The 21,657-nt window shown below is 38.4% G+C and overlaps 1 pseudogene; it reads right to left on the reverse strand.

The window, feature by feature from the left end:
- Positions 1-1,787: 1,787 nt before the first annotated feature.
- Positions 1,788-21,619, reverse strand: LOC132021115 (NXPE family member 2-like; annotated as a pseudogene).
- Positions 21,620-21,657: the final 38 nt, after the last annotated feature.

Here is a 21,657-nt window from a genome sequence, read left to right on the forward strand (position 1 = left end):
TTAGGGGCACCTGGCTGGCTCATTCAGTAGGGCACTACTTGGGGCTGTGAATCCAAGCCTCATGTTGGGTATTACTTAAATAAAAAACCTTAAAAGAAAGTTTCCTTTAAAAATAATTAGAACGAGTAGGTAACTTGATACAAGAAAGAGCTTTCTTATTTTATTTTATTTTATTTTATTTTATTTTATTTTATTTTATTTGACAGAGAGAGAGCAAGATCACAAGTAGGCAGAGAAGTAGGCAGAGAGAAAGGGAGAAGCAGTCTCCCTGCTGCTCCATCCCAGCACCCTGAGATCATGACCTGAGCCAAAGGCAGAGGCTTAACCCACTGAGCCGCCCAGGCGCCCCACAAGAAAGAGCTTTCTCATGTGTGTTGCCTCCTTCTTGAGAGGAGCCTTGACCATGGCACCATTGCTCTACTTATTACATTTTCACTTTTCACTGAGAAGCACATCCTAGACAAAGGAATCATGCTGGAGTAACAACAGTTCTACTCTTCATACTTCGAACATGTTAATGGGAAGAGTACATGCTCTCACGCTAAAAAAGAATACTTAGAGACAAAGTTTATAAAATCATTTCCAGTCCTCTGGAGGGGGTCTCACCTCATACCTCTAGGGCCTGCAAGAAGCAGTGTTTCAGGATCTGTATGTTGACATAACACTTAGTTTCTCTCAATGCACTTGTGCATTTTGACTGTGATCTCTGACTCTTACTGGAATCCAAAAGACGACTGGTTACCAAATTCTAAAATAATTTTCTTAAACAAGAAGACTTCTTTTCTGATTCCACCAAGTTTTCTCCTACAGATCACATTTTCTCTAAAGTTAAATTATTTAGACCATGCATTTCTTTCAACTAAATTATGAATGATGATCTGCTATTCTGTCACTACACTCAGCATTGAAGACATTCCTTCACGTTTGGCTTCTTCTTCTGTGCAGCATTATTTACAATTGCCAAAAAGTGCAAACATCCATCAACAGATGATGTCCATCAAAAGATGATGGATAAACAAAATGTCGAGTATACATCGTATGAAATGTTACTTAGTCTTAAAGAAAAAGGAAATTCTGACACAGGCAAAATCATGGATAAACCTTGAGGACATTATAATGAATGAAATCAGTGGATACAAAAGACAAATATTGTTGGGGCACCTGGGTGGCTCAGTGGGTTAAGCCTCTGCCTTCGGCTCAGGTCATGATCCCAGGGTCCTGGGATCGAGCCCCGCATTGGACTCTGCTCAGCAGGGAGCCTGCTTCCTCCTCTCTCTCTGCCTGCCTCTCTGCCTACTTGTGATCTTGCTGTCAGATAGATGATAGATAGATAGATAGATAGATAGATAAAATCTTAAAAAAGAAAGACAAATATTGTGTAACTCCACTTATACGAGCTACCTAGAATAGTGTAATTCACAGAGACTGAGTAGGATGTTGATTGCCAGGTGCGGTGGGATAAGGGAGAATGAGGAGTTAGTTTATGGACAGAGTTTCTGATTGGGATGATGAAAGGTTCTGGGGATGGATCATGATGAGTGGTTGTACAATATTGTGAATGTATCTGAATTGCACAGCCACTGAATTATACACTTAAAAATGATTTAAATGGTAATTTTTATATTATGTATTTTTACTATATTTTTAAAAAATTTCATTTCTTCATACATGGATTGCATATAACCTTATAACGTAAGTTAGGTCATCTATAGAGAATGGCTAGTACTGGTTTTTCTATACTTTTCCTCCAGCGAAATAGTTTAAGAACATGGTAATCCAATTTCCAATCACATGTCCCAGGCATCAATAATACCCCCATTAAGAACCACAAAAATATCCCTCATGATAAGATTATGAATATTGCCATAATCATTAAACATCTCCACATTTAGTTTTTTCCCCCTGGTATTTTCAGTTTTAGGGATCACCTTGGTCTCTGGGGTTTTTAAGAGTAGATATTCAATGGCCTTTTGTACCTTAATGGCCTTACGATGAAAATCATAACAGAAAAGGGTCTGAAATGCTGGCCGAGGGTAATGACAGTGGTTCTGTCTCTTTCTGGCTACCAGATCAATTTCCCTTGGGATATATAGATTTCATCTGTCACTGAAAACAGATTTTTGGTGATAAAAGGATGATCATGTTTTTCCACTGAATCAAAATACGTTTTTCAGCATCCAGAAACATACATGTGTTTTGTTTTGTTTTCTCATGTTAGTTTTGTTCCTTCCACAATATTCAGGTGCGCAAGAAATTTCACAAGAGTAGAGGTCAGCAGCAAGCTGGAGAGGTGGCAAATTCTTTACAAGTCAACAGGCTCTTAAACCCACGAAAAGACAAGCAAGTTTAAGATCATAAAATGTTAAAGATGAAATTCTATCACAATGTCCTCTTTTCAACTCCATTACAAATTTAATGTAAATATCAGTGTTAATTATACCTTGTTATATGAGTTGAGCTTGCTTTAACCTCATACACTAAAAGGAATACTCCTTTCATACACAAAATCTGTTACACATCTGGCTTCTTTAAAATGACAGGTGAACATTTTCAGAGCCAAAAAGAATTTAGCAAAGCTGGGCGCCTGGGTGGCTCAGTGGTGTAAGCCGCTGCCTTCGGCTCAGGTCATGATCTCAGGTCCTGGGATCGAGTCCCGCATCGGGCTCTCTGCTGAGCAGAGAGCCTGCTTCCCTCTCTCTCTCTCTCTGCCTGCCTCTCCATCTACTCGTGATTTCTCTCTGTCAAATAAATAAATAAAATCTTTAAAAAAAAAAAAAGAATTTAGCAAAGCTAAGCTACAGGAAAATGCAAGTTAGCAAGCTTTTCCTTGGTACTACTGAGTACCAGTGTAAAGTCATCAAACTGATACTTAGAAATGGTACAAACATGTTATCTTGATAGTTTCAGTTTAGTTTCAACACGAAACATTGTAGAAAGCATACTTGTTTCTGTTACCATTTTCTAGTTTAACTTAATCATGATTATCTGTATTTGCGGTCAAAAGGTAAGTGCCCCGATTCTTTTTTTTTTTTTTTTTTTTTTTAAGATTTATTTATTTGAGAGAAAGCATGCACACCTGAGCGTGCAAGAGTGGGCAGAGGGTGAGACAGAAACTTCAAGCAGACTGCAGGCTGAGCACCACAGGGCTCCACTTCATGACCCCTGAGATCATGACCTGAGCCAAAACCATGAGTCGGACACTTAAGCAACTGAGCCATCCAGGCTCCCCAATTCTATTTCAGGATTTGCTGTGCGACTCCCATTAGTGTGACCATATTTATGCCACTTCCCTTCCCTTTTATAAGGTTGTGGCTGAGGGTGCTTCTGCTAGTTTTTGAAACCTGGAGTTTTCAATATCTACCATATGCTGAAGACCCCGGCTCATTGATGATCGAAATATTTTAAGGTTAACAGACAACAAATCAGTATATCTTTTTAATGAAAGGAAAATAATCATAATTTTTAAATGCACACATTTGTAAAATTCGAACCAAGAGAATTTCTAACTATAAAAGCATCATTGCCTGTGGGAAGAAGAGAACTATATCAGATACATTAAAATCTTAACACAATTTGGGGGGTACCTGGTGGCTCAGTCGGTTAAGTACACACTCAGGTCATGATCTCAAAGTCTTGGGATTGAGCTCCATGAGGGGCTCTCTGCTCTGCAAAGAGTCTCTGCTTCTCCCTCTGCCCCCCCCCCCCCCCCCGCTCATGTTCTCTGTCTCTTTCTCTCTCTCTCAAATAAAAGCTTTAAAAAAATATCTTAACACAACTTTTAAACTTTTTATTAGAACATAAGAAGGGGAAGAAAAATGTTAATCATTGTGAATGAAAAAATAAAATTTAACTTACTAAAAGCCCAAATCTAAATGTTTGGCAAATTTTTAAAGCAAAACAAACATCAGAAAAGAAATATAATTATTACAAAAACAACCTTCTTTTCACGGTATAACCACTGGGGAAAGGAGTCTTCATTCCAATCTGACATTTCTTTTTTGTGTTACCACTCTCTGGCAATTAAAATACCCACAGTAAAACATTATTACCACGAATTATTTCTGAAACACATTCTTAATTTATTCCACTCTTTCCCTCTTTTCCCTCCATCTTTCTTGACTTATACCCTCCTCTCTTCCATAAATATTTATTAAACAAGATCCTGTTAAAGGAGTGAATTAAAAGCTCTCTTTCGAATCTCACAAATGAATAGTTAATCTTGGAGTGGGAATAATTTTTCTCATGCACTTGCAAGGTCTTTCTCAGCCTTTACCTGGTCCCCAAAGCTACTCCACTGCAACAGTTTCAGGAGGAAATGTTTGGGCATGAAATAGCAGGATTCAGTACCCCAGCTAAATATTGTGCCAATAACATTGACCTCATTGTATAACAGATCTTCTCCTCAAACTCTACTTATCCATGAAGAAATCTTGAACATGTTCATGAAATGATGTCCCACATTGTTTATGTTGGGTGCCCCAGAATTGGGTTCTCAGGTTAAACATTTCATTGCTATGCCCAGGCTGAACAGAATATTATCAGCCTGGTCTGATGGATTAGTGCTGAAAAAGGGAAGGCCTCTTTATTCAGAATATTCTCCTATGAAATTAGCCTAAACATATTCATTGATTCATGTCAAGCTTTCATCCAGGGAAGACTCAGGTTATTTATAAAAACTTATTATTGAAGTATAGTTGATATAAAATGTTATATTCCTTGCATGTGTACAATATAGGGATTCCACAATTCTGCTCATTCCTTAGTGCTCATAACAATAATTATAGTCACTATCTGTCACCGTACATTATTACAGTATTATAGTCACCATCTGTCACCATACATTATTACAGTATTGTAGTTACCATCTGTCACCATACATTATTATAGTATTAGTGACTGAATTCCCTATGATGTACTTTCTGTCTGTGACTTATAAACTGCAAGGGTTTACATCTTAATCCCCTTTACCTAGTTCATCCATCTTCCTAGCCCTATACCCTTCTGTCAACCAACATTTTGTTCTCTCTACTAATGAGTCTGTTTATGGTTCTCTTTTTTTGTTTTGTTTTTCTTAGATTCCACACAAAGGAGAAATCATATAGTATTTGTCTTTGTCCTTCTGACTTATCTATTGAACATAATCCCCTCCAGGCCTACCCATTTTGTTGCAAGTGGAAGATGTAATTCTTTTTATGGCTGAGTGATATCCCATTGTATTCATATATGCAAGATCTTTTTTTTTCCATTCATCTATTAATAGACACTTAAGTTGCTTCCATATCTTGGCTATTGTAAATAATGCTTTAATAGACACAGGGGTGTATGTATCTTTTTGAATTCGTGTTTTCATTTTCTGTGCATATATACCCAATAGCGAAATTACTGAATGACATGGTATTTCTATGTTTTGAAATCTCTATTTAAACTTGAGTTAGTTAGCATATAGTCTGTTCAGTTTTCCCAATATCAGCTTAAAACATTCCCTTTTTCCCATTACATGTTTTTACCTCCTTTGTCATAGGCTGATTAGGTAAGTTCCACTGATCTATGCCAGTAGCATACTGTTTTGATTACTATTGCTTTAGAGTATATCTTGAAATCTAGGGTTGTGATACCTTCAGCTTTGGTCTTATCTCTCAGGATTGCTTTCCTATTCAGGGTCTTTTGTGCTGCACACAAATTTTTGGATTATTCTAGTTCTGTCAAAAAAAGATACTGTTTTGGTAGGGATTGCACTGAATCTGTAGATTGTTCAGTGTAATATGGACATTTTAACAATATTCTTCCAATCCATGAGCATGGACTATCTTTTCATTTGTGAAATTTTCAGTTTCCTTTATCAATGTCCTACATTTCTTTTCAGAATACACTTCTTTCATTTCTTTCATTAAGTTTATCCCTACGTAGGTATTTTGTCCTTTTTGGTAAACTTGTCAGTGGAGTTGTTAATTTCTCTTTCTGACACTTCATTATTAGTGTATAGAAATGCAGTCAATTTCTGTAAATTTTATATCTTGCAACTTTACTGAATTTATTATTTCTAGTAATTTCTTGGTGGAGTCTTTAGGGTTTTCTATGTACAGTATCATATCATCTGCAAATACTGGTAGTTTTACTTCTTTGTTACCAATTTGGAAGCCTTTTATTTCTTTTTGTTGTCTGATGACTGTGGCTAGGACTTCTATGTTAAGTAAAGGTGAGAGTAGACATCTTATTCTTATTCCTGATCTTTTTTTTTTATTAAATTAATTTATTTATTTTCAGAAAAACAGTATTCATTATTTTTGCACCACACCCAGTGCTCCATGCAATCCATGCCCTCTATAATACCCACCACCTGGTACCCCAACCTCCCAACCCCCTGCCACTTCAAACCCCTCAGTTGTTTTTCAGAGTCCATAGTCTCTCATGATTCACCTCCCCTTCCAATTTACCCCAACTCCCTTCTCCTCTCTAACACCCCTTGTCCTCCATGATATTTGTTATGCTCCACAAATATGTGAAACCATATGATAGTTGACTCTCTCTGCTTGACTTATTTCACTCAGCATAATCTCTTCCAGTCCAGTCCATGTTGCTACAAAAGTTGGGTATTCATCCTTTCTGATGGAGGCATAATACTCCATAGTGTATATGGACCACATCTTCCTTATCCATTCGTCCGTTGAAGGGCATCTTGGTTCTTTCCATAGTTTGGCAACCATGGCCATTGCTGCTATAAACATTGGGGTACAGATGTCCCTATATGGAAAACCCAAAAGATTCCACCCCCAAACTACTAGAACTCATACAGCAATTCAGCAATGTGGCAGGATACAAAGTCAATGTGCAGAAATCGGTGGCTTTCTTATACACTAACAATGAAAATACAGAAAGGGAAATTAGAGAATTGATTCCATTTACTATAGCACCAAGAACCATAAGATACCTGGGAATAAACCTAACAAAAGAGGTAAAGGATCTGTACTTAAGGAACTACAGAACACTCATGAAAGAAATTGAAGAAGACACAAAAAGATGGAAGACCATTCCATGCTCTTGGATCGGAAGAATAAACATTGTTAAAATGTCTATACTGCCTAGAGCAATCTATACTTTTAATGCCATTCTGATCAAAATTCCACCGGTATTCTTCAAAGAGCTGGAGCAAATAATCCTAAAATTTGTATGGAATCAGAAGAGACCCCGAATTGCTAAGGAAATGTTGAAAAACAAAAATAAAGCTGGGGGCATCACGTTACCTGATTTCAAGCTTTATTACAAAGCTGTGATCACCAAGACAGCATGGTACTGGCATAAAAACAGACACATAGACCAGTGGAACAGAGTAGAGAGCCCAGATATGGACCCTCAACTCTATGGTCAATTAATCTTCGACAAAACAGGAAAAAATACACAGTGGAAAAAAGACAGTCTCTTCAATAAATGATGCTGGGAAAACTGGACAGCTATAAGTAGAAGAATGAAACTCAACCATTCTCTTATTCCTGATCTTAGAGGAATCACTCAGCTTTTCACCATTGAGTATGAGGTGAACTGTGGGTTTGTCCTAGATGGCCCTTTATTTTGAGGTAGATAGTCGCTAAACCTACCTTGAGAGTGTTTATCACAAATGTATGTTGAATTTGGTCAAGTGCTTTTTCTGCATCTATTAAGATAATCATAAGGGTGCCTGGGTGGCTCAGTCTATTGAGCATCTGCCTTTGGCTCAGGTCATGATCCCAGGGTCCTGGGATGGAGGCCCATGTAGGGCTCCCTGCTCAGTGGGGAGTCTGTTTCTGCCTCTCTCCCAGCTTATGCTCTCTTTCCCTCTCTGTCTCTGGCTCACTTTCTCTTTCTCAAAAAATAAACAATAAAATAGTTTAAAAAGATAATAATATGGTTTTTCTCCTTCCTTGCCTTAATGTGATGTATAATATTGATTTGCAAATACTGAGCAATTCCTGCATCCACAGAATAAATTGCACTTGATCATAGCTGGGCGGGGGGGATTGTTACTTAGGTACAGTTGACACAATGTTACACTAGTTTCACAAGCATAACCTGGTAATTGGACAACTATGTGTTCAGCTGTGTTCACCACAAGAGTAGCCACCATCCATCACCATGCAGCATTACTAAAATACCATTCACTCTATTCCCTATGCTATACCTTTCATGCTAATGATTTATTTATTCTTTAACTGGAAGCCTGTACTTCCCACTCCCCTCACACTTTTTGACCATCTCCTCACCTTCTCCATTCCAGCAACCATCAGTTTGTTCTCCCTATTATGGGTGTGTTTCTGCTTTTGTCCGTTTCTTTGTCCATTTGTTTTGTTTCTTGGATTACACATATCAGAGTGATCGTATGGTAATAGTCTCTCCCTGACTTAATTCACTTGGAGCAATGCTCTAGGTTCTTTCATGTTGTAGCAAACAGCACAGTCTTACTCTTTTTTAATGCCTGGTTAATATCCCATTTATATATCACATCATCTTTACCCATTCATTTATCATGGGACACTTGGGTTGCCTTCTTAATTTGGCCGTGGTAAATAATGCTGCAGTATACATAGGGTACCTATTCTTTTCAAATCAGTGTTTTTATTTTGGGGGTAAATACCCAGTAGTGGAATTACTGGATCATATGATAATTTTATTTTTAATTTTTTTGAGGAGCACCCATAGTATTGCCCACAGCGGGTGCACCAATTTACATTCCCACCAAAACTACATAAGGGATCTTTGTTGTTGTTGTTGTTGTTGTTGTTAGTTTGTGGAGGTTTTTTTTTGTTGTTGTTGTTTTGTCTTGTTTTGTTTTACATCTTTGCCAACAACTTGTTATTTCTTGTCTTTTTTTATTTGGGCCATTCTGACAGGTATAAGGTGATACCTCTTTGTGTTGATTTTCATTTGCCTAATGATCAGTGATGTTGGGCATGTTTTCCTGTATGTTGGAAATGTCTGTCTTTTTTGGAAAAAATGTCTGCTAAGGCCTATTTTTTTAATCAGATTGGGTTTTTTTGGTGTTGAGTTGTAGGAGTTCCTTATATATTCTGGGTATTAACCCCTTATAATATATATCATGTGTAAATATCTTTTCCCATTAAGTAGGCTGCCTGTTTATTTTGTTGGTTTTCTTCCCCGTGCAAAAGCTTTTTATTTTAGTATAGTCTCAATAGTTAATTTTTAAAATTTTGTTTTTCTTGTCTGAAGAGACCTATTTAGAAAAAATGTTCCTAAGGTTTATGTCAAAGAAATTACTGCCTGTTTTCTTCCAGGAGTTTTATGGTTTTGGGTCTCACATTTAGGTTTGTAATCCATTTTTTATTTGTTTTGGGGTATGGTATAAGAGAGTGGTCCAATTTCGTAATGAAGCTGCTGACAGAGAAATTAAGAAAACCATCCCATTTAAAATTTTACCAAAAGATAAAATACCTAGAAATTTAACCAAGGATTAAAGGCCTGTACTCTGAAACCTGTAAGACATTGACTAAAGAATTGAAGATGACACCAACAAGTGGGAAAGTATTCCATGCACGTGATTGGAATAAAGGGTCCATATTACCCCAAACAATTTGCAGATTTAATGCAATCCCTATCAGAGTTCCAATAGCATTTTTGACAGAACTAGAACAAAAAATCCCAAAATTTGTATGATGGACAAAGACCCTGAAGAGCCAAGGCAATCTGGACAAAGAAGACCAAAACGGCAGGTATCACAATCTCCGATTTCAAGATACACTAGAAAACTATAGGAATCAAAACAGTATGGTACTGGCACAAAAACAGACATGTGGATCAGTACAACAGGATAGAGACACAGAAATAACCCATACTTATCTATAAGTGACCCAACTAATCTATGACAGGAGGCAAGAATACATAACAGGGAGAAGACTATCACTTCAATAAATGGTTTTGGGAAAAATCATTGGACAGCTATGTAAATGATAATTTTTAAAAAATGGATTGTTGAATTTGGTTTGCTAATATTGAGAATTTTTGCATCTATATTCATCAGGGATATTAGCCTACAGTTTTCTTTTTTCCTAGTATCTTTATCTGGGTTTGGTATCACAATAATGCTGGACATGTAGGAGGAGTTTGGAAGTTTTCCATCCTCTTCTGTTTTTGGAAGAGTTTGAGAAGACTAGGTATTAGCTCATCGTTAAATGTTTGGTAGAATTTACCTGTGACACCATTTGGTCCCGGACTTGTATTTGATTGAGAGTTTTTTTGATTACCAATTCAATTTTGTTACTAGTAATCTGTCTGTTTGAATTTTCTTTTTCTCTCTAATTCAGTTTTGAAATACTATGTTCCCAGGAATTTACCCATTTTTTCTAGGTTGCCCAATTTTTTCACATACAATTTTTAATAGTATTCTCATACTCCTTTCTGTATCTGTGGAATTGGTTGTTATTTCTCCCTTTCATTTTTACTTTGAGTCCTCTCTTGTTCTTGATGAACTGGCTATTGATTCTATTTATTTTTTCAAAGAATCTGCTCTAATTTCATTGATCTTATCTATTTTTTAATCTCTATTTAACTTACACTCTGGTCTTTATTATTTCCTTTCTTTACTGAGCTTGGGCCTTTGCCCTCCTTTTTTAGTTCCTTTAGATGCAAGGTTAGATGGTTTTAGATTTTATTTTATGAGCTAGGCCTGTATTGCTATAAACTTTCCTCATAGAACTATTTTTATCATGTCTCAAAGATTTTGGACCATTGTTTCCATTTTCATTTGTCCACAAGTATTTTATTTCTTTGATTTCTTTGTTAGCCCATTGGTTATTTAGCAACATGTTGTTTAGCCTTGATGTTTTTGCATTTTTGCATTTTCTTCTTGTAATTGATTTCTCATTTCATAACATTTTCATCAGAAAAAACGTTCAATAGGATTTCAATTTTAAGTTTACTAAAACTTGGGGCGCCTGGGTGGCTCAGTGGGTTAAAGCCTCTGCCTTCGGCTCCGGTCATGATCTCAGGGTCCTGGGATCAAGCCTGGCATCGGGCTCTCTGCTTGGCAGGGAGCCTGCTTCTTCCCTCTCTCTCTGCCTGCCTCTCTGCCTACTTGTGATCTCTATCAAATAAATAAATTAAATATTTAAAAACATTTACTAAAACTTGTTTTATGGCCTAACATGTGATCTGTAGAATGTCCCATGCACATTTGAAAGGAATACACATTCTGCTGTTTATGGATAAAATGTCCTGTATGTATCTGTGACATCTATCTAGTCTAATGTATCACTCAATGCCCCTGTTTCTTTATTGAATTTTCTGTCTGAATTCTATATCCACTGATATAAGGGGGGTGATCAAAGTCCCCTTCTAGTATTGTTACAGTTTCTCAATCTGTAAATTTTTATTTTATGGATTTAGATGCTCCTCCAGTAAGTGCATGGATATTTCAGTTGTTACATCCTTTTGTTAGAGTAATCCTTTTATTAGTATGTAGTACCCTTCTTTATCTCTGGTTAGTTTTCAAGTCTATTTTGTTGGATATAAGTTGTGCCACCACAGCTTTTTCTTTCTTACCTTTTTGCTTCCATTTGCATGGAATATCTTTTTCCAGCCCTTATGGTTTCAGTCTGCATATGGCTTTAGGTCTGAAGAGAGTCTCAGGTAGGCAGCATATAGATGGATCTTGTTTTGTTTTGTTTTGTTTTTTTCTTGTTTGTTTTTTTACTCACTGTCTTACTCCATCTTTTAATTGGAGCGTTTAGAGGATTTACACTTTGAGTAACTCTTGATAGATATATATATGACATTACTGGTTTTTTGTTTTGTTTTTCTTTTTGCAGTTCTGTTGCTTTCTTCTCTTGCTCTCTTGAGTTGTTTTTTTTTTTTTTTTAAGATTTTATTTATTTATTTGACAGAGAGAGATCACAAGTAGGCAGAGAGGCAGGCAGAGAGAGAGAGGAGGAAGCAGGCTCCCTGCTAAGCAGAGAGCCCGATGCAGGGCTCAATCCCTGGACTCTGGGATCATGACTTGAGCCAAAGGCAGAGGCTTTAACCCACTGAGCCACCCAGGCACCCCACTCTCTTGAGTTTTGATGCTTGGATTACATTCTCATTTTTTGTGTATCAATAAGTCTTTGATTTATTCTTACCATGGGGTTCAAATGTAATATCTTATATGTACAGCAATTGTACAGTATGTTGATGGTCACTTAAATTTGAGCACATTCTAAAAACACTGCATTTTTACTGCTTCCTCCATGTTTTATGTATGATGTCATTTTACATCTTTTTTATTTTTGTATCCCTTGATCAGCTTTTGTAGATATAATTGATTTTACTACATTTATGTTTCAATCTCCATACTAGCTTTGTAAATAATTATTCTACATTTACTCTGTTTGCTTTTACCAGTGAAATGTTTTCTTTTCATAATTTTCTTCTAGTTATGGCCTTTTCTTTCCATTAAAAAAAAAATTCTCCTAAACATTTCTTGACAGGCCAGTTTAGTGATGAACTCCTTTAACTTTAGTTCATCTGGAAAAGTCTTTTTATCTCCTTTTAATCCTGAATGATAATCTGGCAGAGTATTCTTTGTTGGATGTTTCTTCCTTTGAACACTTTGATTATGTCATGCCATTCTCTTCTGGCCTGTAGAGTTTCTGTTGAAAAATCAGCTCATAGCCTTATGAAATTTCTCTTGTACATTACTAGCTTCATTTCTCTTGCTGTTTTTAAGACTCTGTCTTTATCTTTGATTTTGATTTTGAAATTGTTGTGTGTCTTGGTATGGACCTTGGGTTCGTGTTGTTTGGGGCTCACCTGCTTTGAATCCAGATGTCTGTTACCTTCCCCCAGATTAGGAAAGTTAAAGGTTATGATTTCTTTAGGTTTTCCACCCCCTCCTCTCTCTCTCTCTCTCTCTCTCTCCCCACTTGGAAGATAATAACATTCACATTATACTTGATGATGTCACACAGTCTCTTACAGTATTTTTACTATTTATTTATTTATTATTATCTTGCTGTTCAGCATGGTTGCTTTCCACTTTGTCTTTCACATCAGTGATCCATTCTTTAGCATCCTCTAATTTGCTGCTGATTCCCTTTGCTGTATATTTTATTTCAGTTATTTTTTTTTAAGATTTTATTTATTTATTTGACAGACAGAGGTCACAAGTAGGCAGAGAGGCAGGCAGAGAGAGAGGGGGAAGCAGGCTCCCTGCTGAGCAGAGAGCCCGACGCAGGGCTCGATCCCAGGATCCTGAGATCATGACCTGAGCCAAAGACAGAGGCTTTAACCCTCTGAGCCACTCAGGCCCCCAGTTATGTATTCTTTAGCTCTGACTGGTTACTTTCATGTTTTCTATCTCTTTGCTAAAATTCTTACTGAGTTCATCAACATTTCTTTCAAGTCCAGTATATATTTTTATGACCATGAGTTTGAACTTTTTATCAGGCATATTGCTTATCTTTGTTTCATTTATCTCCTTTTTTGTGATTTTTTTTCCTTATTCTTCATTTGGAATATAGTCCTCTGTTTCTTCATTTCGTTTATCTTTCTGTGTTTGTTTCTATATATTAGGTCAGCTGTCTCTCCTGGTCTTGGAAAATAATGGCCTTATATAGAAGGATTTCTGTGGTGCTCTGTAGCATAATCTCCTTTGGTCACCAGAGCCAGGCCCTCCATGGGTTTCCCCTGTGTAGGCTACATGTGACATCCTTTTATGGCTGAGCCATAATTACTATAGGCATATTGGTGGTTTAAGCTTATCCTCAGCCCAACTTGCTATAATGACCCACTTTGCTTATTGCGGGAACACTGGTGGGCCAGGCTTGCCACTTGTGGGCCTAGAAGACTCATCTACAGACCCACTGGTGCGTGGGACCAGCCCTCAGCTCACCTGTCTGCTATTAGCCACTGTGACAGTTATGGAGTCATCGAAGAGCAGGGCACAGGATTCTCTGCACAGGCAGCTGAGAGGTCCAGCTGCAGGAAATGTGGGATGCTAGTGTGTGTGCTTAGTTTCCCCACTCTTCAGTGCAGGAGGGGCTGTCCACTGGATGTAGCTCAGAGGAGCGCCTGTTGGGGCAAGTGGGTTGGGTGAGACAGGTTTGCAGGGGAATGCTAGGATGGGTCATGAGGTGCTAGCAAGGGACGGAAAGTGTTAGAACTGGCTCCGGTAAGCATTTGGCTATGCAGCCTGGGGAAGGGTAAGAAAAATGGCACCTACCAACACTTTCATTCCTGTAGAAAGCTCTGACAGATCTCTGCCCCACCCCAGCATACACATCCTAAAATTAGTAATAAATCTCCTTCACATATACCCCAGACACTTCTCAAACTTCTATTCCTGTACTATGTCTCAGGCTGTTATCTAGTGGCTAGCTCTTTAAGTGATGGGACTCCATTTCCTATTGCCTTCTGGCTCTCCTGGAGTTAAATCCTGATGATTCTCAAAGCCCGATGTTACAGACACTGGTCTTCCTGTTGCAGGTCTCTAAGATCAGGGATGTCCAATGTGGAGTCTGATTCTTTTGTTCCTCGGTGCTTGTGATGTCCTTCCCATTTGTGGTCAGTTATGCAAGAGGTTGGCATCTTCACCCCTCCTACCCTTTTTGACATGGCCTTCTCTCTACAACTAGCTGTGGGAGATCTCTTCTGCCAGTCTTCAGATGGTTTTTGGAGTTAGTTGCAGTACATATAGTTATTGCCTCATTATGTCCATGGGACGAGATGAACTCAGGGTCCTCCTAATCTACTATCTTTCCTCTCTCAGGAATCAGGTCATTTATATATTTTTCCACTTAAACAGCATATCCTTTTTGTTATCTACCTGCATTGTTGGGACCTGTGGTATAAGTTTAAGAATTTAAATTCATGCATATTGAATTATATCAGGTTTATAAATGGCTCAAAAAATAATAAATTTGGCATTATCTTCTAAGGAAGTTACTGATATTACTAGAAATTATGGTTCAGGAAATAGGGAAACCATAGAAGTGCTAAGAGGACTCAAGTTGTCTTCAGTCTAAGAACTTCCTTTGGTGTAAAAGTTTGGCATGGATGATGACTGCCATGGCAGAGAGAAGAGATCTGTCTTTTTCATAAACTGTGAGCTTTCAGTGGGCTCATAATTTATTTATATGTTCTCCACAGGGTTTTGTAAAGTTCTTTGCATACAGTTGGTCCTCAGCAAACATTTTCTAAATACTTGAAAAATGGGCAATAGGTAAATGCCTATACCATTGAATGCTAGAACAAGAGGCATTTGCTTTTTCTGAACTTCACTTTATTTCCAGTATAGCAGGAGCATTGCTGTTGTGAGTGAGATGGATTTGTACTGACCACTGAATTTCCTGTGATAAAATTGAAAATATCCACAGAAATTGCTAGTTCATAGAACTTTAATCAAGATGGTTTGGCTGAAACACTGAGAAGCCACTGAAGAAATTTTCTAACTCAGTAGCTTATCTGAGACATTTTCACATTACCCAATTATTGAATCATCAGGAATGAATCTTAAGTTTAAATCAAGATGACCTGTACATTTTGAGAGTAGGCAGCTGAAATTAAGGGTTCTGAAGACTTTTAGATCTGACTCAAGGTGAAAATTCATTAAAATTTATATGAAAATTATTTCTAAGAATAAAATCCTTCCTGCAAAACCCAAGATGATTGGTACTCTTTATCCCAAGAAATGAAAGATGAAAATGCATAATGTCAATTTTCTCAGAGTAAGAATGTCTTTTAGATTGATAAATTGTGAACACAGCAAGCAACTGCACAATAGACCTACTGTTACATGGTAAGATCTCAATGGAGGTAAAGTTCCTCATCATTTCCTCCCCTAGGTTTGACCTTCAAAAAATGGGAAAATAAATTAGCCTGATATCTGCCCAGATATTAAAATAAAAATCACTGGCTTAGAGAGATTGAGATTCTCAACTCTCTGCAATTTTTTTTTCCTTTTTTCTTTATCTTTACCTTGAAATGTTTAAGATATTCTGAGAAAGTAAATGGGTCAGGATTCTGGAAAACTGTTCTCTTGGTAATAGCAGGGATTCAAAGATCTGGAAAGAGACATGTGCAATGGAGAGATGTTGGTTAAGAGGTAAAAGCTCTGAGTTAGAAGATGACTAAGCTCTGGGGATCTAATGTGTGGCATGGTAACTATAGTTAATGTATTATAGGCTTGAAATTGGCTGAGAAAGCAAATCGTAGGTGTTGTTATAACACACAGAGGCACCTGGCTGGCTCAGCTGGTAGAACATGTGATCTCAGGGTTGTAAGTCTGAGCTCCATGTTGGATGTAGAGATTACTTAAACATTTAAAAAGTATAAAAATACTAACTATGTGAAGTGATGGATATGTTACTCAGCTTGACTATGGTTACCATTTAACAGTGTATATTTATATCAAAATATATACTTTAATGTGTATCATTTTTGTCAATCACACCTCAATAAAGCTGGGAAAAAATAGTTCTGGGGTAGGATGCCTGGGTGGTTCAGTTGGCTAAGCAGCTGCCTTCAGCTTGGGTCATGATCCCAGCGTCCTGGGATCACCTCCCACATGGGGCTCCTTGCTTGGCTGGGAGCCTGCTTCTTCTTTATTTTGTTTTTTAAAGATTTTTTTTTAAAGATTTTTATTTATTTATTTGACAGAGAGAGAGATCAAAAGTAGGTGGAGAGTCAGGCAGATTGAGAGAGAGAGAGAAGCAGGCTCCCGCTGAGCAAAGAGCCCAATGTGGGGCTCGATCCCAGGACACTGAGATCATGACCTGAGTCGAAGGCAGCGGCTTAATCCACTGAGCCACCCAGGCGTCCCATGGGAGCCTGCTTCTCCCTCTGCCTCTGCCTGCCACTCTGTCTGCCTGTGCTCGCTCTTGCTCCTCTCTCTCTGAAAAATAAATAAATAAATAAATAAATAATCTTAGAAAAAAAAATAGTTCTGGGGTGAGGTCCAAGAATTTGGATTTCTAACAAACTTTCATGTGAAGTTGAAGCTAATCCAAGGACATTACTTTGAGAACCTTGTCCTAAATTCTTACATTCCTCTTGCTTATTTTATCCCACCTAAAAACATCTTCTGTGCTGGCTGTTTTATTCTCCTAGGTAAAATACTTCCATGACTTTCCATGATCCGCCTACTGTATTAGGACCAAGCTCCTTTGCTGGCTTACAACCTCCTATGAGCATTCACTTCTCCAGCCTCCTCTTCATGGACTCTCCACCTTCACAGGACACCCCCCCACCCCCAGAGGCTATTCTCTGTACTTAAGCATCTCCTTGAGAGTAGGACTTAGGTCACTTATTCATTATAATGTTTTCATTGTCTAGTACTTTGAGCTTCACCTCAAGATACAGGTCTTAGCAATTAAGATGGTGACTATATCTGGTCAACTGAATTCAATCCATCAACATAAAATCCATCTAGGGAAATGAAGGGCTTCCAGAGCCAGAGCGACAGAGACCTCCAGGAGGGACAAAGGAAGTAGTTTCCAAAATTGAGAAAGACTGCCTGAATCCCAGGCAAGTAAGAATAATATTCTGCTCATCAAGGGCACCAGAGGACGGCAGAAGTGAGGGGCCAGGGTATCTGGATAGTGACAGTTGGGTGGAGTGGCGGAGTCATGGAGACAGGGCTCTTGCCTCTTGAGAATAAAGTAGATTGGGATTCCAGTTCCAATTTGGTCATTTGCTTTGTGTAACTTACCTTGGCTAAGCTATTTCATATGTCTGTGCTTAAATGTGAAATGAGCCTAATGGTCATTCCAGTGTTTCTACTAAGGATCCTATCAGATCTATCTTTGGCACAAGGTTAAAATTTGTCTCAGTGAGGAACTTGGTCTTCTGAAATTTGAAACATACTTCCATATCTATCCCAGGTAAGATTGAAGTTGATAAAAGATGCCGATACCTGGCTGCCTTGTAAATCTGAATATTAAAACCAGACATTGGGACATTAAAAATAGGATTAAAGATATGTATAAAGGCATTCGTTTCATTGTGTCTTCTCTTAGTATTAAGCATGCATATGTATATGTATATATATACGTTTTGCATTTCAGTAGGGGATCTGTAATAAACCATGATAGAAACTGAAAGATGAATTATCAACTAACTCTGTTTCTAGTATGAAGTCTTCTCATGTGGCAACCTTTGTTTATTTTCCCATCATGATTATTAATAAAACCCTTAAAATTAAAAAAAAATTAACTTTGAAGAAGTGAGTATTTGAGGAGGTAGCATCTGATTCGGTAGCCAGGCTTGAGAGAGAGAACACTTAGTGAGAAAATGTATTTATTATGTTAACAAATGAAAGAGAAACAGGCTTAGTCCTTGGACTTGTGGAGAGGAATGAAGTCATAGAACCTGACTTGGGCCTAAAAATGGGGTTTAGAATTTAATGATAGAATCTCTGAGAACTCTTGGATATGGAATTAACTATGAATCCAACCATTCCTTATATCTGCACTTTATCAGCTGTGAGGAAATTACATCTCTGCTTCCACACAGTGGTAGAAAAAACCAGACAGTTTGAATGAAGCAGGGAATCCCAAAGTAAGTGTGTTTATTAGAAAGTAAAACAGGGTCAGGCCTAATATTGTCATAAATAGAGCCCACTTTAGAAGTATCATTGGACCCAAAATACATGAAGCTGTGCCAGACCAGGAATTTGGGGTTTCCTATGAACAGGCAGGAAAGTGTATAACGAGAGTTCTCCCAACCCAGGCTACAATGATGACCATCTCAAGAGGGAGCCATATGTGGCAAACGGGGAAAATGGAATCAGCCTGCGTAGATTCTTCCTGGAGAGTTAAGACATGGCCTTCAAAATGGGAAGCCTTCTTTGTCTGCATAATTATGTCCCCTTCTGCTATTAGTAAAGTTTTTTGTTTTTTTTTAAAGTCCAGTATGTTTTGTCTGAGCCATAGGATAGAGGAATTGTTCCATACCTTGGTCAGGAAATCAAAGACTGGAAGGTGACAGGGATGAAAGGGAAATCTTACACAAATGTAGGGTCAGTTTTGCCCTGCACTCTGCCCTTGTATCATCATCATGTTTAAAATGGATTTGAATGTTAATTTCTAGGCCACTATGTTATCCTACTTGCTGTTCTGAACCCACATCACAAACACAAGGCCTCTCTAGAGCAGCAACTACCAAACTGTGGAACCAAAATACCTTCAAATGATCCATTAAACTGTTCCATGGTCAAATAATTATGAAGTTCCGCATTCTATCCCTACTTGAAGGGATAGATACTACAGTTACTGAAAAGGGGCTGCAAAGAAACCTACTTAATTATCTTCCCAGATTGCATTGCACTTATTTTTCCATTCAACAGTGGAGAATCTTCTGGGTGGTAGATATCACACTAGGCTGTGAGACAAAATGGTGACCCTCCATGGCTTCCTATCATGTATAGTTGGCTTCTAAGCTCTGCCCATACCTCTGACCTTCTCTCTCCTTTATTCATTGTATGGCAGCCTCAATGGTTTTCTTCACAGTTCCTGGAACATTCCAGCATGCTCTTGCCTCTGTTCATAAACCCTCTCTTGGGGATGTGGTTTCCCCCAAAATTCACCCCGCTCACTTCCTCATTTCATTCAAGGAGCTGTTCAAGTGTCTCATTCTCAGGTTTGTATTCAAAACAGGCCTTACCTGGCCTCTTTTAAAATAGCATTCACCAGCGGTATGTGGATGGCCCAGTCAGTTAAGCATCCAACTCTGGATTTCAGATCGGATCATGATCTCAGGGTGGTGAGGTCAAACCCTGTGTCATGCTCCATGTTGAGTGTGGAGTCTGCTTAAGATTCTCTTTTTCTCTCCCTTAGCCTCTCCTTCTCACCCCTACATGTGTTCTTTCTCCCTTTCTCTCTAAAAAAATTTAAAAAAAAAAGAAAGAAATAGCATTCATCTTTACATTAAAATTCTTTATTCTTTATTCTGGTGACTTTGTTACAAACCTGCTTGTTGTCTTTTTCTCCCACTAGGCTGTTGAATTCCAAAAACCTACAGCTATGCCTGGAAGGTAGAAAGTCCTAACTATTGATACATTGAATAAATAAATGTTGAAAAAAATAGTTACGATTATTGCCTCACAGAGCTTACAGTTCAGAAGATTAAAAAATTTTTGAAATTTAATGGTATGATGAGTGTTGTCATTGGGGTTATAAAGTGCCAGAGCTGAGAAGCAGCATGATCTGCTCGTGAAATAGAAGTTGAGTTTACCTGCCAGAGCAAGGCTGCGTAAGGGTGAGATGAACAGGCTTCAGAACTGGGCAAGTCTTTGTAAACATTAAGGAGTCTGGATTTCATCCCTAGAGCAATGAGCTCATACGACAGGTTTTAAGCAAGGAAAAATCATCTAGATTTTGGAAACATTAGTCAGGGTGCAGTGTGGAAAGTAGATTAAAGGAAACAAGACCGTGGCCAAGGAAATCAGCTCTGGAGATTGTTGAGATAATCTAATGAAGGTACGAGAGTAGTTCATATGATGATGGAGGCAACAGCAATGGAGAGAAATGGCAGAGTTCAGGAGCTATATGGGAGGTAAAATCTATAGGATTTGGTGATTTAATGTACAAAATGAAGCAATTAAACAATGATCCCATTCACCCCCTCCTTTCTTTTCTTTTTTTTTTTTAACATAGTATCTTTAATATCCTGTAGGATTGGTATTCCATGGACTATGTTATAGAAACACAGTCTCTAAAAAGTTACGAGATCTAGAACTATTACAAACCATGGAGAACTATGGGCAGATGTAAAATGCATCATTGGTTATACAATGACAGGTGAAGAGATGACCTATTTGGGGCCCTGTGAGCATCCTTGCTGTTGAACAGACTCTGAGCAGTGGAGGGATTTATAACCCAATCAACATTCATTGATCTAAGGGAGCTTGATTAGGAAAAGTTTCTAGGCAGGACTGGACTGAACACAAGCCCCCCTCTTTATCTATAAGGCCTGTTTACCTGTGGAAAAGACTTTTTTTGTTCCTTTCTAAGATGGAAAATGTTTCCATTGCTGGGGATCCTGTGGTCAGAGGCTCACAGGGAACATGTGGAGGCCTCATGTAGTAGAAGACTTCTTGGTCTCAATAATCTAGGTATTTCCAAAAATTCAGCACTTGAGTTTAGGGTCAGACCACACTGAGACGATCCAGGAAGTGTCATTGTCAAACTGGCCTGTGAAGGTCACCCTGTCATGGCCTTGGTTCCCTGCCCTCCCAATAGCTGATCCTCGTCACTGGGATGAATGAGCAGGAGAGACAGAGAGACCTGACCCTCCCAGAGCAAAGTGACACTGACTAGGTACTGTTGTTGAAGTCTGCCCCCTTTCCTGAAGCACCCGCCTTCAGGGCTGGGGAGGACATCCTGGCCCTCAGGACATCCCCACCATATTCCTTCCTGTATCCCAAATGGTCCCTCACCTCCAGCAGGATGTCTAGCAGATGCCCCCTGCAGTAGGCATCTTGAGGGGAGAAGATGGTAGCTGTGCTGTGTGTGGCACTGGTGATGAGGTTCCCACTGGTGAAAGGTCTGCGTGGGATCAGCTGGTCTAGTTTCTCCATGATTTCTTTTATTTTCAGCGCAGTCTCTATTAGTGAAACTGATGAATCCAGTGGTACTTCAAAGGGTAAGGACTTTCTGAACATATTCTATTGCTTCAAGAAAGTAGGGATTCTCAAATTGA

Source organism: Mustela nigripes, chromosome 1 (genome assembly GCF_022355385.1).
Source record: "Mustela nigripes isolate SB6536 chromosome 1, MUSNIG.SB6536, whole genome shotgun sequence".
In the NCBI taxonomy this organism is placed as follows: domain Eukaryota; kingdom Metazoa; phylum Chordata; class Mammalia; order Carnivora; family Mustelidae; genus Mustela; species Mustela nigripes.